Below are 18469 nucleotides of genomic sequence, written 5' to 3' on the forward strand. Positions count from 1 at the left end.
AAGCAGCAAAGCATGTGACCTCATTTGAATTTTACTATTAGGTTTCCTGCAGAGACCTCAAAAGCATCCTCTGATGACCACCTGAAACTTTGTTTAGGTATCATGTTTGCAGACAGAAAGCATCTCTCTTAGATTGTGAAGCTGCTGCACATGCTTTAAACCATCAAACTGGTGATTATGACAAGTAAATAGATCCCTCCGTGACTCTTTTTTTTTCACTGGGACTAAGGACTCTCCTGACTCTTGTGGCAGACGATCTCCCATTCTTCCATGAGAGCCTTGTGGTGCTGCTGGTTGGAGCTGAAATGGTTGAGACTGGCATTGCTGGACACAGGGCTGTTATTGTGTGAGGCTTTCTGGTCTCCGAAAAGGCTGTAATAGGAGCCTGACCTGTGTCTCTGCAATCCGCCGCTCCTTTGGTTGAGGTGGGCTTTTGCACAAGTCCTTAGTGTTTCTCTCCCATTCATAACTTGGTGTATTGTTCTTCTCCTCCCCCACCAGTTTTCTCCCCAAGTCACAGCTATGGTGCCCGTACAGCGCATTTCAGTCCTGCAGCCTTTTGATTGGGATAGGGGAGGTTTCCCCAGACTACGCTGAGACTAAAGGGCAGCTAGTCTGTGCCTATCGGCCGGCACAAGGCTTTGCTGGAGAGGGAAAGGGAAAAGATGGGAAGGGGCCATAACTTGAAAGCCAGCATCAATCCATCTCCTGACCTCCTTCAGTCCTGTCTCCAGCTGATGCAAACCCACTGCTGCTTATGGGAGTCTTGCCACTGGCTGTAACGACGAGTAGTTTCACATCAGCAGCAGCTCTGGGGGAGCGTGGGAGAGAAAAGAGAGACACTCGTTGCTGTGTCCAGCTGCCGCACATGTCACAAAAGAAGTGTAAGGAGAGTCTCGTTTGAGTGCCTCGATCCCTCCTGCCCAACATGCACAGTCTGCTTCTGCATGCTGAAGAAACCCTTGCTTTCAAAGAGACCGGATCCGTAGTGTCAAGACAGGAGAAAATAATAAGCTTTACGTCCAGCCAGGCAGAAATCATACTTGGAATAACTCACTCTGAGGGTTACAGTGAGTTTCATTATTACCACAGTACCTGTTTCTTGTGACAACGATATCAAGAAATTCACCTCCTGCCTTTTGGGCAGCGCTGTGATCCTAAGTAGCAACCTTCACCATGGGTTGCATGCAGCCCCAACGGAGCAGAAACGTCACGCTCACCGCATGCTGCCGTATTTCCATTATACGTGTGTAAGTGAAATCAAACCTGGGGGATTTCTTTCTAGCACTCCAGACACGCAACTGCATCTTGGAATACGAATGCGAGAGCCGGGCTGACGCACGCGCGAGGAGTTCGTCTCAGCCCCAGGGACTAGCAACAGGCGAGCAAACCTTGAAGGGTAGGATAGCTCGTTAACTCACTGCTTTAAATAACTGCCGTGGTAGGGGTGCTGGTGATGTGTGTCCCTGTAGTGTGTTTTTGTGTGTGTGTGATTTGACGACAGGCGTGCAACAACACTTGCTTCTTTGCTCCTCAGGCAGCAGCCCTGTGGAAAAGTATCAAGGAAGGCACAGGAAAAAGGTTATTTATTTTTTTCTTCTCCTTGGAGATTTTGGGCTGATTAAAAAGCTATTTTTGCTAGGAAAGCAACAAGGAAAAAAAAAATCCAGCCATACAGTGGCAGGATAAAAGCATGCTTGACTCTTCCGATAAGTACAATAGCATTTAATATCTTTGCTGCTTGGCCCAATATTGTATCACAGGCATCACCGGTGTTGTACTTCCCAGCATGCCCTAGCATTCCTTCAAACAAGCGCTCGCTGTAGCAGAAAGTCCAAGAAAAGACTCACTCCCTTGAGGATCAAGAAGAAAGCAACAGTGAAGAAAGGTACAGTAGCTATTAATATTAATGTTAAAGGAAGAGGGGGGAGAGAGGACACAGGAGCAGGGAAAAAAAACGACTACTTATGGCTTTGATGTGTTCATTTCCACAGGACTGATAGCAGCATGGAGAATACGGAAAGCCGATAAAGAGGAAAATGAGGAGGTGGAGGTGAGCAGAAGGCAGCTCAGAAAATTGCACAAGCTGTGGGGAGTTTTTTTTTGTCTAGACACTCGCGCACAGCAAAGGGAGCGACTCTGCCATCTGCATCTCCTCCGAAAAAAGGAAGGGAGAAAAGGGACAGAGCTGAGACAAAAAAAGAAATCCACCTGCGTGCCTCTCATTTTGGCTGTGGTATGGCTGATCCATGCTGAATGCCTGCTGTGGGAGGGGAGAGGAAGCCAATGGAGGTATTGTTGTGTCTAAGGAGGCACAACACTGGGGAGTGTGTGAATCCTCAGGCATGGGTCTGTCCTACTGACACAGTGGGAAGAGGAGGGAGGGAACCATTTTAGTCCTGTTGAGGCTGCTAAAGAGTAAAAATGGAAGTAATTAAAGGCCTATTCTAGTCTCACTTAAATCTCTGAGTCTTCAGGCCAGAGATATTTTTGTAACATCGCTTTAATGGCGTTGCATTGATGTTTAGACTGAGTTGGATTTTTTTTTTTTAACTTGAATTTAGGAAATGAGCCAGCACTTTCTGTGGCAATGCACTTGCTTTGCTGAAATTTTGCCTGCAAAAGGTTGTTCGAATCCCAGGAGGAATTTTGCTAAATCCCAAGCAGTCCCAGCGTAGCCAGTGTTTGGGCAGCTGGATTACTGCCTTACACGGTGGAAAGGGCAGGCTTGAGTCCCAACATTAGCTGGTCCAAAGCTAGACTGGAAATAAGAATGACTTCTGTGCCTTGGGTAAGGTAATTGCTTGATAAATAATGACCATAGAATCTTATTGTCCCCTATTTTTTCACTGAAAAAAAAATCTTCAGTGGTTAAGAAGAACAAAATTCAGAGCAAGAGTGGGAAAGGTTTTCTGTGACAGCACCACTGTTTGCTGCCCATCTTGTCTTCGGTGAAGGCTGCTGTGGCTGTAAGCACTGGCAGGACCTGCCTTCTTTTGCTGCCACCTCCATCCCTAATGAAACCTGTCTCAGTATCACTTTTAGTCTTTCTGCTCTCAGGTCCCCCTGTGCAGCCACTGCAGGCTTACATGGTGTCATGGGAAGTCTGATCTCAAGTCCCTTGAGCCTGTGATCGTGTCTGTGTCTCCTCGGCTGGCACCCATCTGTGCGACGTCGGACTTAGCCCATGTCTGCCATGTGGCCTCCCGACGGTGCTGGATGTCATCAGGAAGGGACGGGGCTCTTGCCCAGCACAGATACCTGTCCTGTGCAGGTGGCTTGGATCTCACCACAGATCCTGCAGGGCAGTCAATATAAAGAGCAAAGAACTTGTTGCTTGGTTTTCCAAAAAAAGCAAAGTCAATGTTGCTAGCCTCCTGCATTAGACCTCACATGACTTTTTAAGAACTACCCGTTTGTATAAGCAAAGACACAAAGTTCTCTGGTGTCACAGTTAAGGAGGACCCTCAAGCCAGTGTCCATTAGCTTTCCATGAGTGGTCATGAAAAGCAGAGCATGGCAGGAGCCTGGCATGGGAGGACAGCCACAGTAAGGTCCCTTGCCTCCTTGCAAGTGGGGCTGAGCATCACATCCCAGCCGAAACTGACAGCCTGCCCAGAACCTCTCAATCCTTCGCTCCAGAGTAACCATTGAGGAACACTCCCTTGCAGACCAGTTACTTCAAGGAGGGAAAGGATGCATTTAACCAGTGAGAGGTACTGTCTCTGTTCCTGTGCTCACAGGGGACACTGAAAATGCCCGTGGTAGCTCTTCCCCAGTAAGGGTACCACAAGCCCATTTTCCCAAGGGGAAAAAGCATCTCCCTCTCTTCCCAGAAACAAGCAATAAAGAGCAGAAAGGACTGAGCCATTGGAGCAGTGGCTCAGGTCAACAGAGAAGGAACTGTTCAGGCACAGTGAGGCACAATGAGGGGGAGGATAATTTTCTAGAGTGTAGAGGAGGAAATTCGGTCAGGTACTTTGAACCCCAGCCTACATATTTTCACCTGTAAGTGGTATTAACTGATTGTCTTCATTTGCAGTGACTGAATGCTACAGATGTATTTTAGACCTTAGATATTCTTGTTATTCCACCTTGAATTTTCTGCAATTCCTCTTTCAGTTCCTTAAAGCTGTTTTTTTCCGACTGGGCATGGGAAAACTGCTGAACTCCTCTAGCTCTGAGCAGAGTGAAAGAATTACAGACAATGTGTCTTACGGGCAATTTGCCCCTTGATTCATCTCGGCAGGGGGGCGGATTATGTTATATCTCAACATCCCTTCTGAGCCTATTTTCTACAATTTATACAATTTCTGTAAACCCTCCAGGGACACCAATCACTATCATGTAAGCTCGTAAGAGTTGGTTTCTTACCACTGCCACTCTGTGTGTCTCACACTTCCATAGGTGTAGCGTGAAACAAATGACCTTGCTCTTTCCCTATAGTCGCGGTCTACCAACCCCATCTAATTCATCTTCATAAGCACTTGGCCAGCAAACAATGCCACCAAATTCCCATGGCTGGCCATGTTCAGGTTTCTATTTGTCCCTGTGTGTTGTTTGAGAGCACAGATGCAGCACGGCGTGGCGAGCGTGCGTGGAGGTGGGAGCTTTGCTGGGCGGTGGATGTCCTCCAGGTCCCAGTGGCAGCAGAAAGGCGAGTGGGGCTGCTCACCATCTCTCAGCAGTCACTCAGTCCAGCGGATTAAGGCTGATTATTCCCTGGTTTGGCTCATGGAGTTACTCATCTGTTCTCCCAAGCATGGGTATTTACAACAAGCTAAGCAAGAGTGTGAAGAAGAAGGGCAGCAGGGGCACTTCTCCTAGTCGGGGGAAATGCTTGGGTCAGTTTATTCCTAATGAACAGTTAGTGTCGGTTACCACTGTCGAGGGCACGTGAAGTACCCCCTGTGGGCTTGCTGCTTGCACTGGCTTGCCCTTTCCGTAGGAGCAGACTCAGACTCAGCCTCAGCAAGATGTTTAACCTAAAGCAGGTGAGTAATCATGTGTGTCTGTTTGTAGGCTAAGATGAACGATGAGGATGAGGGCACATGCTGAAACACTTTTTTGAATCAGCACTGCAGCTCCATTTGAGACCCTCTTTAAAAGTAACCTCTGGCTACGTTCAGCTGCATGTCTGATACAAGCGGCCGGTTTTTCAGTACTTTGCATTAAAAGCAATGCTTATGTCCTGCCAGCTGAGAAGTAAGACACAATGCACACTCATCTCTTTTTTGCAAAAAGTCATTTTTTGATCCCTGAATGTGCAAATGCCAGCACCTCATTGCCATAAAAAATGAATTAGCATAACTGATGAGTGACGGGAAATCAAAATACAGTCAGATCTAACAGCCCCAGAGTCAGGAATGTAAATTAAACAGTTGCACATTTTTCTGTGAGATGACTTGGTTTGTTCTCTTTCCGTTGTAATCAAAAGTGAATTACGATCTTGAAAGGTTCTATCTCTCCCAGATAACTGAAAAAAGCTAATTAAAAACAAAAGCCACAGATGTAATCATTGCTTAATGCTGTAAGCATAACATGACCTAATGCTATTATGAATTCTGAACAAATTTCAATTAGAACTCCAGCTGGTAAACAGATAAATGTGATAATGGCATTTTAATATTACATAATCACTTGTTAGTAAAAGTAATTTTTATTTCAGCCATTCATAAGTATCAGAAATGGTTTTAGATTTAGATATGTTTTTCAGTGCAATTAGAGGACAAAAATAATTTAACTTAGTAACTCTTGAGAAGATCCTGCTCAGGGGTGTGTTTTGGTTTTTTTTACTTTAATTTTTTTTTTTAATACAATCACCATCACTTTCTAGCTTGCTAGTGATTTACACCATTACCAGATCAGAAAAGTAATTCAAACATGGTCTTTGTACTCTGCACTGGGAGCAATCACTTCTAGGTTACACTGGCCTTTTGTTGCGGAAAGTACTTTGTTATTTCTTGTCTCATTGAGCTTTAGGGAATGTGGAAAGTCATGGCCCGTGATGTAGAGTCAATGGGATTTCAGAACATGTGGAAAAGCTGGGGGTGCAAAACCGTAACTCTTTGCAGCAGGGTAGGTATCGATGTAGTTCTGAGCAGAGGATAATGATGAGTCTGACTGGATCCTTGTGATAAGTAAGGGTGATCCACAGACAGAGTGCTAGCGTGGCCTTGGAGAACCAGGACCAGGTCCCTGCTCTGCCAAATTCCCAGTGAGAGGAAAATAAAATACTCAACTAACTTGTGTTTCAGTTTCCCTGAAAAAAAAGTCCCAGGACAGTGACTTGAAGTGGCTCTTCTGGCAACCAGGAGTGCACAGGGAAACCACAGCCAAGCTCCTGCCTTTTTCTTGAGAAGCAATGGTGAAAAGCAGCAGCTCTGGAAGGATGCTCTCTCCTGCCAGGCTGGCATCACAGTTCTCTGCTGCAACCAGTGCTCAGGCCTAGCATTTGATTTCAGGAGAGGTGTGGAGTATCTGCCTGGTAGAATGGTGACAGCTTGTTCACCTAATCAACATAATTCCTCTCTCTTGTGATTTAAAACATGGATAAAATAAATTCTATCGCTGGAAGAGCATACTGGCATGACAGCACTGAGGAAGTCCACTCCAAAATTAAGACAGCAAGGGAAGGTGCAATGCAAGGCTCTCTCTGTTGTGCTGTTAACCATCCTTAACCTTGTCCTCACGGGACTACCTATAACAGGAGGAGCACTCAGCATCCACCACTTGGTCTCTGTGCTGAGGGGACCCATCTGCCACTCTAATGAAGATGATGTGCATGATGTGGACACCTGTATTTAATTTGGCTTTATTTGCATGCAGCAGTCCTCCTGAGTTCAGAATTATCTCATGGCAGAGACAACAGAAGCTGTCACTAGCCTGAAATAAAATTCTCGCTATCCCTCAGTAACATGATTTTTTTTTCCTTTCTCCTTCAATTATCCATTTTAAATATTTATTACATACCCTGTAGGGTTACTTTTACTCTGGAAAGAGCAAGGGTTAAGCTTCTGGTTTTTAAACAAGAGAAAACGTGTTGAAATAAATCACTTTTTTTTTTTCAGCAGCAACAACAATAACACACAGAAAAAAAAGAGAAAGAAATCCAATATGAAAACATACTATTCTTAGTTAAAAGGGCAATCACTCTTGAGACTGAAAGGTCTTCTGACTAGCTGCCATGGATTCTCCATTATTTACTCATATCACAGTAACAACTAGATGTTTGAAATAAAATACAAGATTGCATGTGCTAAGCCCTGTAGGATGCAGTAGGAGCTTGCTGTGTATGTAGGGTGAGAGAACAGTCTGGGAAGTGGAATGTCACTCTGTCCATATGAGAGGCAAAGGTGTAGAGAGATGAAGTGACTTGATTACAGAGGAGGTAGCAGATGAAGTTTGTGGTGAGGTCAGGACTGAAAGGATGCTCTCAGACCATTTGTATAGCAGTGACTTCATCCTTCTTTCTGGAAGTTTACATGAACCTCCCAAGACCTGGGTTATCACTGTGATCCTCATGTGTCGCCTTACTCCCCCTTATTATGGAGCATGTGGCATGGACACAATGGTGGCCTGCTGTTTTTTAACTTGAGATTTCTAAAATATAAGTCTTTAACTTTGAGGCAGATATCTGGGCTTCAGTGATGTTTATGGAGAACCAGTCAATACTGCCCATAATACTTAGGGCATGATCTGACCTAAATGTGGATGTCTACTTTAGAATAAACTGACTGATGCCTTACAGCTGTATTGACCACATCTCCAGCAACTGTAATGGGAACCCAGCCAACAGAGACAACCTAATTTAAAGAGATGAATAACACTCCATTCAAGTCAAGGCACAGCAATGCCTTTGCAAAAACTGGCCTGTCTTGACAAACGCTGATGCGTATGCCTGGTGCAATTTAGGAAGTTGGGCAACTATAGTGCTGAGATCCTAAGCGGATGCAGGGCTCTGAATAGACCGTGATAAAGTTACTTAATGGGAGACACTTACCTTTTGCCAGAGCCAACACAGAAGTTGGAAAATTGGCGAAACAGCCTTTAGGCTGCTGCAGTCTGAGTCACATAAGTCATCTTCTGTAGGGCGTATAATGTAGGTATATTTTTTATTGTTTGCATTTGCATTGTTGAACGTGCTGTAGCAAAGCAGGCTGTCCAGACAACCAGAAGCAATTCAACACAGCTTGAGGGTGAATGGCAAGTGGAGGATGTTCATCATTTTGATCACTTGACCTGTCTGTGACAAACTTGCCTGGCTTCAGGTAAAATAGGGTGCATCTCTACTGAATGTCCATATGACTCCAGTGTTTTGTAAGCTTGAAGGAAACTCTTGCAATGAGTCATGATACTGCCTACAGCTGTATAATATCCCCTCTGACAAAAAGAAGCAGCCCAATGGCCTCAGCCATGAGAGCCGGATCTAGTCTTTGGCACTGCCCAGAGCACAGGACTGGCAAGTGTTGTTCATGGAAGTCTCGGAGAGCAAGGTAGCTCCAGCATGGCTGTCTTGGCAGTAATTTAAGTAGGCTTCCACGGTGGTTTCCTTCTTCAGCTCTGAGTTTAATTCTTCTCTTTCTTATTCTCATTTTACTTCTGTGGTGAAGCCTGCTGAGGTTCATTCATGTGAATTATATCACACGTTCCTGGAAGCAGGTCATTTCTTAAGCCCTCTTCTCCACTTTTCTCTGCACACAAGATTTCACCGATACCTCTCCATATCAGATATTGCATATCAGATAAAATATAACCAGCAGTTCCTTCCTTCAGTAACTCTGTCTTTATCTAACCCCTACTGCTTTGTTTACTGTCACCATCGCAAACCATTGCCTGTTTTCCTTTTATCCTATTCTCACTCCCTCCTTCATGCTCCTTCCCCTCTCAGTGACATCTTTTTTTTTTTTGTAAAATATAGCCCTGCTTTAGTTTTAATTTATCAAAATCTGTTGCTTTCACCCCTACAGTCATTAAATGCATGCAGTACTTACAGGCCACCTTTGGAGATCCCGAATCCTTCCTAATCCCTTCCTTCAGCTCCGCTGGCACTGCCCTAACTGCCTAACTTTCCCCAACCCTCAACTGTCTTTGACACACAGATGGACTGTATTTTCCATGACCCAATTCTCTCATACATTTCTCCGAATCTGTAACTCTGTCTTCTCCATATTTCTCACTTGTTCCCCAAAGTGGTCATTCTGTTCTACAAATGAAATATTTGTGTCCTCCTTCCTGCCATATTAATTTGTCATAAAGGTACAGCAACAAATCTACTTTAGTAGAATAGAATATATAGAATATATGTAAGAATATAGAATATATTATTGTGTAGAATATATCACTTAGCTGCAGTGGTTGTATTTGACCTCACAAACGTTGCTGTGCCTTGAATATATTCCAAAACTTTTATTTTATTTTATGTCCTTTTCAAATATTTTTGATGCTTCATAAACCCCCTGAGTACCTGTGTAACCACTCATTGACCATAAATCACAGACAGAAAAGCTCGGCGCACTCCCACAGTCATTGAATCCATTAGCCTCCTTTGTTCAATATTTATTAGGGTTTTTTTTTTTTTTGCCTATCTTCACATTGGTTTCTGCAAACCCTAATTAACTGGACCACCTTTAAACACTATTTCTTTGCCAGGGTATTGAGACAGCTCTAAAAACACCATATTAATTGATATTGTTGAAAAGCTGGCTTTTTAGTGGTCAGCACTCTTTCCTCCAATTCATCCTTCCAATCTTTCAGCAAGGCTGTTTTTATACTCTGGCAAATGGAATAGATACATTAGTATTCCTGTTGTTAAATTTGCACATCAAATGTGGAGGTAGGCAATTATTACCATCCCTGTCTTTATCGAGGAGGAAAAAAAGAGCAGTATTCACAGAGCACTGGGCATCTTCCTTAGGTTAGTCTTGCTATGCTTTCTGCACAGAGAAAAGCTCCTCCAAAGGGCAACATGAGAAGAGCCTGCTGAGATGAGCCTACTGAGATGAGTCAGATAATTCAACCGGCTAAATTAGACTCCTCAAATGAGTCAGTGGTAACACTCCTAATGGCTTCAGAGAATGTATATTCCAGCAATTAACCACAATGTGTAACTGTAGTTCTATATAATTAGCTATACAAATTGCAGCAATATACAATAGGTTGCTATGTCTTAAATAAGCAATGAATAAGTACAGTGTGACTGAAACTCAAGGTTATTCTTGTCTTCATTTACCTCACTACAAGAAGCCTGCAGAGCTTTGATTTCCAAAGGGAGATGAAGTTTGTCTTTGTTAAGCCTATTATAACCGAATGATGATTCTTTGGGGCTGGCTCGGTATTCAACTTAGGCACCTCTTTTCTGTCTGCCTTATATATTCATTGATTCTTGAATCTCATTTTGTGCCGTAACATTTCTGATTTTCTCCCTACGCCTTATTTCTATTCTTTGTAAATTCACATAAAGATAGAATTTAAAGGGACCTCCAGAGGCCAAAGCAGGTTAGTGTCAATGTTAGATCAGGTCCCTTGAGGCCTTTGTGTTGTCTTGCTTTGAATACTTCCATGGACGGAGACTGCACAGCCTCTCTGTGTCTCCATTGCAATGTTTGACCACCCTCACTGTGAAGAATTTTTCCTTTATAGCTAACTGATATTTCCAATTTCCATTTGCTGTACCTTGTGTCCATCAGCTCCTAGTCTGGCTTCATCTCTTTTTTAAACTTTCTTTAGGTAGTTGAAAATACTAAGCTGATTCACCTTAGCCTTCTTTTCTTGCAGCTAAACAAGCTCAGCTTCTGCAGCCTCATCCTGTACATCATATGCTTTGATCCCTAACCATCTCAGTGGGTCTCTGATAAACTTGCTTTAGCTTATTTATAACTTTCTTGTACTGGGAAGCCCAAAACCGAACACAATACTCCAGACATGTACTCTTCACAGGTGGAAAAGGGTGAAATCAGCTTGCTTAAGCTGTCAGCTGTGTTCTTGCTAAAGCAGCCCATTGTGCAGCTGGCATTTGTCACTCTAAGGCTATCATGTTCAACTCCTTGTCCACCAGCACCTCAGGTCCTTTTCTGCAGGGGTGATTCCCCTTCAGCCAGACCTCAGGCTGTACTGTTGCCTTAAGTGATTCCAGCCCACATGCAGGACTTTGCCTTTGCCTTTGTATCCAGGAACTATTTCTAAACCTTGGTCTCAAGGTATATCTGAAATAGGTTCTGAGACTGCAGGTCAGATCCATCACTAATGGCTGCTGGCAGCCTTCTGCTGAAGCAAATGGAGCCAACAAAATTTATGTAGTGAAAGTTCTTGATCTTGCTTTCTTTTTAATCCTAACATTTTTTTTCTTCTAACATCCTCCTTAACGGTATAAACATCCAATCTTCACTTCTATTCTTACAGTGCTTTTAGCTTCAGTATTAACTTGTGGTAATTATTTAGTTTTGCCTCTTTTTTAATCTAAGTGAGAAGCTTGATTCATCTTGCTTCTTTCTTTAACAGGATCTTTATTTCCCTCTGCATGTTGTAAATATGCTGATAAATGTGTTAATTGAAATGATTGTTAGATGTTCTGAAAATGAGTCATTTCAGGAGTCCTACCTTGAACGTGTATTCATAGTGAAATCTGGAGCATGAAGTTCTGCAAGCTAGGCTGTTTTTTACACTATAAAGAAACAATAATGAATAATTTGCCACAAACCACACAAGCACGCGTGCATATGGATGCACACACCAGTGCACACTCAGAAGAAAACAGTTCCAGGTAGATTCACTTTAATGGTGAACACAGTGGACAGTTTTGTCAGTCAGCTGAGCTCTAATCAATCTGTGTAATGTCTTGCACAATATCATTTCATTAGAGGCTCAGAATAATCATTCACTCATCTGCTCTTCAGCCGCTCAGTTTGATTTGTGTTCTTTTATTGGAACTAATGCATATCTCATAAGATCTAGTCTTTTTGAACGTTTCCTATTTATTGCTTATGTGCTGAGAATATGTATTGCCTTTGTTTCATAGACATTAGTGGGTGAAATCTAATGGGGGATTTCTACAGAGTACGGTATGTAAAATAGTTAAGTTCTAGCAGAGCTGAAATGGTTAGAATATTCACTGAGTTATCAACCATCTTCCCTTCATGAATCAGGTTAATTCATATCCTGCAGAAGCCATTAGGCATTTTTTATTACAACTTTTCAGGCTGTACTCCACCTTTATTTCGACCTGAGTTTTCAATGAGCTTAAAGGTAATTTGTATGAAGAAGTGGCTAAAACAAAAATCTGCTTTCCACTTTCAATGACCTGCATCCATCTAGAGAGAACAGGGTAGGATGGGAGGGTAGATGTAAGCAGAGGTGGGGAAAGTTCCCACTGGTACAGAGGAGAGCATAAACAGAGCAGAAAAATGGAACAAACAGCACCCAGTAAGGAATAAAGAAACCGTTCGGTCAGTGTGTCCAATATTCCTGTTATCACATGTTGGCTCCTGTCCTTTAATCAATCCCCCCGAATACTTCTGAAATGTCATTCTAGAATCTTATCCACATTGATAATAATGTTAACTTTCCCTCTATTACATGCTACATTTATTCACATTCAGTTTATATTTATTTATTTTCATGTCATTAGCTGGCATTATTCAGACAACACACTACAGTTGCATTGCTGAGACATCACGGTACCTCCATAAATGATGTGGTGTTTTGCATGACTCAGTGGCTGAAGCTTCCTGTAAACTGTGGGCCTATTCAGGATCCTCCGCAGCCTGGTTCACTGTGCCTCAGGTCAGGGCAGCTGTCTGAGGAGCCATAACTCAGGTCCTTTGTGGGTCAGTGGAGCAAAATGACCTTTCTCCATTTGCATCAGGCCAAAAACTGGACCACAAACCCCATGGTGTCTGAGGGAACATGCCTGATGGGAAGGAAGAGGAGGAAGCATCTGCAGCTGCATTTTGCCTGTTGCCTGCTGGCTAGAACCCATGTGGGAAGGAAGCAAGTCTGGCACCAAGACTTTCATCTGCCTGAGAGAGGTGCTGCATCTCTTATTTTCTAGGGATGCTGTTCTACCAATCATGATCTATAATCTTGATGGGACTATACTCCTCTCGGCTGAAGATGGGCCACTGTGCAAAATCAAATGCATGATCTGTGAAGCCAGAAGGATCTTGATTCTGTAGCCATTTAATGGGGCTCTGGGAGAACAGTGCTGACTTCTGGGACCTATTACCAGTGCTTGCGTGTGTATTTCATTTAAATTATAGAATCATAGAACAGTTTGGATTGGAAGGGACCTTTAAAGGTCAAATGACTTCTTTGGGTGAAAAACACATGCTGTTTCTGAAGCAGGCACTACGACTGATTGCAAGGTGGTTGCTCATCAGCTAAAGCAAGGAATGCTCCTCACTCATGGAATTATCACAGGGTGGTTTCATCACTCCTGGAACACATAAGAGCACCATTTACACCATCTTTGGTGGAAAAATGCCTAGGATTTGTGTTTCCACCTCATCAGTCAGTTGTATGACCCCAGACTCTACTGCAGGAGATGCATCCCTACTCTGCTCTCAGCTCTACATGGTGCCATTTCAGCTCTCTTAGTGGATTTGTCTTTCAGGCTTTTGATGGCTCTCTGTCCACCTCTGGATTGCACTTGGGCAACTTAGTTCTCCACAATGAAATGGCCATGCCACTTAGCTACTGACAAGGACTGGTAGCAGTCCCAGGCTTCAGAGTGTCTCTTAGGTACTTTTTATTCCTCGGTGGTATTTACTGTCTGTCAGACTTAGGGACAGCCATAGTCTCTGCAGTATTTTTTTCTCCTCTAGTACGTTGGGTTCCCTTGGTAACGTTAGGAGTCCTTCTCTGTGCCCATCCCAGTTTGAATTCAGCATTCCTGAATGTGGTTAGCCAGATTTACACACCACATCCCACACAAATTTCAGCAAAGCCCCACGTTAATACTTCACTATCTCTCCTGATAAAACCACTCATCTACTACAGTCTCTCCTGTCACTTAAATCTCAGGAGAAAAATGGACTTGTACAAGTAGGTCACCCAAGTCATTTCAGATCATACAGCTAGATGGTAGCCAGCAGATCATAAAGAGTTTCACTAACCTTGGCAACACTGAACACCTCTTGAGTTATTTGTCTGATATGTTACTCACAAAATACTTAAAACCAAGTTTCAGACTTTTGCTATTTACAGCACCGACTTCCATCAGTACACACACTCACTTCCATCCCTTTCCAGCTTCTCTTGCTGTGGTGATACAAGTTGTCAGTTTGTTTTGTACCTACAGACATTTCTTGTTTCATAAGGGCTCTTGGTGATACTAGCAACTGATGTCCAAAGCATTACTCAGTCACTTGGATCTTTGATGTGAGGAGATATAACATTAGGCTGTTCTCTACCCCATTTCAAGGTCATCTGCTGATTTTAAGATGTGTAGATGTGAAACAATGGTACATAGAAGAGAAATTATTAATATTCTGTACCAAATGAATTTATATTACCCTAAGTATAACCTAAGAATCTTATATTCACGGTCATAAATGTAATAAATTTGGGGCATAGCATCCTGGGGCAAGAGGGGTAGCAATAACCCTGGTTATCGAACTCGTGCCATGAGAACTTTTGGTTATCAAACTGATACTAGGTGGTTAATGGTTCTTTGGACTTTGTTCTTTGGTCCAAGCTGCTCTCATCTTTTGGTCCATCTGCTGTATTGTATACAACAATTAAAACACAATAAGTAGCATTTGAGCAATTATCAAATTATTTAGAATAGCCTGCAACCAAACCAGCTAACATAACTTCATCTCCAGAAGGAAAGCAAGGGTATAAACCCTGCAAGGTAATCCCCGTTGCAACAAGCAATGGTGGCCTTTAAGATTCCCAATTCAAACAAGTCAATACTTGAGTTTTGCCTAAGATAAAATTTTGAAGTCAACCCAACTACCTATACATTAAGCTGGAAACTAACAAGTTGTATTTTCACTTATTCAAATGTTGTTGGAAAATTCCCAGTCAATGTTTTTCCCCTTAGTAGCACCCTTTTGGTGCAGCTCCCAGCAAACTGAAACAGAAAACGTAACAAGGGAAGTTTCCATGTTAGGTCTTTCTTTCCTTTCTTTTTTAGTTTTAGACTGTAATATTTATTATTTAGTAGGCTTTGTTGATAAAATGTGGCTGAATTTTTCAGAGAGCTCAGCTCTCACTACTGAGTAATAAATCAACACATGGGCTTTTAAATTCAACCTAAAAAGATTATAGTGGAAGCTGGTAAGGCATTGGGCACTTTTGAACGTCTGACCCCTGCAAAGGAGCTTAAAGACAGTTGAGCTCTTCTGAAAAATTCCTTCATACCTGAAGACTCTTGGAGGTCTGACTTTCCACTTTTCAGTGGCTTCTTGTTCTTTATCCAAAGACAAGATCTTGTTACTGAAGGTGAGACCTGCAAACTCCTGAGAATCATTGTGAGAGGCTAAAACATGTTAAGTGATTGCTTGCCAGAAGGCTAACTGCAGGAATGATTTATAAAATGCAGTTCTATGATGCTGGTGAATTGCTTTGCTGGAGGAATAGCAAGGGTTACGTGGAACAGTTTGATATCCGGAAGGAAAGGAAGGGATTATGGCAAGCAGTGAATGACAGCAGGGAGAGAGCCATGTCAAAAGTTCACATGCAAGATGTGATATCAATAATTTACAAAGCACTTCCATTCCATTTTCTTTATCAACAAAGCTGTCTACAAGCCGTTTTAAGGGTTTGCCCAGTTCACTGGTTTTGCTATGCCACAAAGGGATGTAATATCCTTACATATAACATGATGTTATACATGTCCATAGATCTTTACCATGTCTCCAATGCAATGCAGCAGGATATATTAGCTGTAGTCAGTGGTGCGAGGTATCATCCCCTGACATCAGCATATCCCTGACCCTGTCATTGTCACTGTGATCTCTTAACACTTTATCTTTTTTCATCTGCCCATCCTTATGCATCAAGTGATAGGAGAGTAAACCCCTTTGAATATGTGTGTTTGTGTGTGTCTGTGTTAGAGATTGCTGTAGGGGATCCTTAGGAATGTAAAGAAGTTGCATTGATTTCCTAAGGCACTAGAGAAGCAGCCCAGTTCGATAAGTTTCTTAGAGATGGTTTTCAGTGGAAGTCCCTGGCACACAGGTTTGCACTGCTTGATTCCTTATGGCACAGAGGTATCAGGAAGAATAGATTATATTTCCTATCTTTTCTTCTGAGTACAGTACTTGCATGATGCACAAGATGAGATATCGATGGTCTAAGGGCAAGACTTTCCCAAGACCATCTCTCTGAAAACCTTATCAGTGCTCTTTCTGGGCCGAATAACTGAAGAGCAGAAATTAGCATCTAGATATGAACTGGGAAGATAAAATGGCAAATCACCAACTTGACCACTTGTCACATGTTTAGATACATTAATTTTGAAATAGAAACATGAAGTATAGTCTAATCCATTCTGATCTGTACAGACTGCTGCAGTCATGGCTATTAGGCAGTTTTAATTAAAAGGATAAACTGGAGCTAGGGGGTTTGAATGCAGTTCTGTGTATTTAGAGAATGTGCTAAGCTTGTTATCCCTGAGCATGGGAGCACTCAGAGATGGTTTCCAGTCACGGCTTGGCACCTTCAGCCCAACCTCTGTTCTGGGGCCCTCTTTGCCTCTTACCGTGCTAGTCAGCTTATTCTAGCTGACTTACTCAGCTTATTCAGTTTTCCCTATTATATTCCTGTGCTGCTCTCTCCTACATGCACTCATGCACAGAGACACACACCCACACACCTTTCCCATAATAACAGTCACTGAAACCTGTCTGCTCAGAGCACCGAAACTTTGTGTTGGGAGGATATGTGTGCTTTGCTCTCTTACCTTCAGGTCTGAACAGGAGAGTCATAATATCTGTTAAGCTCTAGAAGATTCAACCTGACCTAAAGCCATTTAGCCTGCAAACATCAACAGGGAGCAAGCAGAGAGGGAGGAAAACCTCCTTCTGCTCCCTCCTTCCTTCCCCCCCTTCTGCAGCTACCTTGCACGTGAGGCAGCCGTCCCTTCTCTGGTGAATTGTTTTCCCACTGCAATTACAACCTGAGGGGCTGACCCTTGGGTAGTCCTGGGGAAGGGGCCACCTCTATGGGAAGCCGGTGAGTGAGATGAATTGTGGACTTGTTCAGGTATTAGAGGAGTTGGGATTAGTTCCCAGAGCTATCCCAAACCCATCTTTTTACTCTGTACAGATGTGTCTGATGTGGCTCTTCAGGGACTTTTCAAAGGTAGAGGTAGTTGCCTGTGTCCCTCTGAGGCTCTGGACCTCTGCCCACTTCTCAGTGGATTCAAAGGGGGTGACAGTGTTGTTCCCAGAGCCGTTGCAAGATAGCGGTGAGTGAAAACAGAGAGACACAAAAAGACTGTGAGGAGAGGGTCTCTGTGTTTGGTGGGAGCGGGCACAGTAGATGAGTAGGGTTAAATAGTAACCACTGGTTTCCCTGGAAAATAATACTCTGCCTCTGTGTACAGCCATACTATGACATCTCTGATCTTGCCTTCTTCTGCCACACATATCGTATCATTATCTGACGGCTTGTTTCCTGTCAAAAGATGACCTTGGAAGAGTCAAAAGAAAGAGGAAACTAATCTAAAGAAAAACAGGAGGTTTTCTGGCCAGCAGGATGAAAAATTACACATATAATAATCCTTTCCAGTCCTGGTGATACAGTCTGTGAAGTGATTTAGCCTGGCACTGCTCTGCTTGCTACCGTGGAGTTACTGTAGCTGAGACCACGTGGGGCCTGGCCTTTTGCTCCCAGCATCTGCTGGTGTGACACAGACTGACAGGGAGGATAGAAAGAGCATTCAGGCAAACGTCCAACACCTTGCTCCATTCTCACTGCCACGGAGGTCCTGGCAAATTCATGAGGAGTTTTAGGAAAGTCAGGAGGAGTGGGCTCCCTGGTGTCCGTAGGCCTGTTTAAGACACTGAGCCTTGATTTCTGGTTAAGTGGATTTAATAGTAAGCCTAGAGTAGCGGGGTGTAACTGAGACCCGGCCTTTGTATCTCTGTCTCTGAAACCAATCAGCACCATTTTTGCAGCAGTTTGTTATTTGTGAGGAGTCACGAGCACAGCACGTCAGCCCGGGGTGCACGCAGCCCAGGCATCCGTCTCCAGCAGTGGCCCAGGGCAGATGCATAGGGAGTAATGTAAGACAAAGTAAATAATGTTTCTTTCTTCCCTAGAACACTCTCCAAACTTCCATGTGACTTAAAGTATGAATACTGATTTGGGTTTCATTATTCCATTTGCTTGCCTTCCCAGCAAATTTCCAACTGAACAACATCCTTGTTGACAGTCAATAGGTTAGGCTTACAAAAGAAGTAGATCTGGCAGGCTTGTCCTCCCTGCTTACTGACCTAAAACTCCCTCTGACATTTGCCAC

The sequence above is a fragment of the Chlamydotis macqueenii genome, chromosome 2 (assembly GCF_036417535.1).
Source record: "Chlamydotis macqueenii isolate bChlMac1 chromosome 2, bChlMac1.mat, whole genome shotgun sequence".
NCBI lineage: Eukaryota > Metazoa > Chordata > Aves > Otidiformes > Otididae > Chlamydotis > Chlamydotis macqueenii.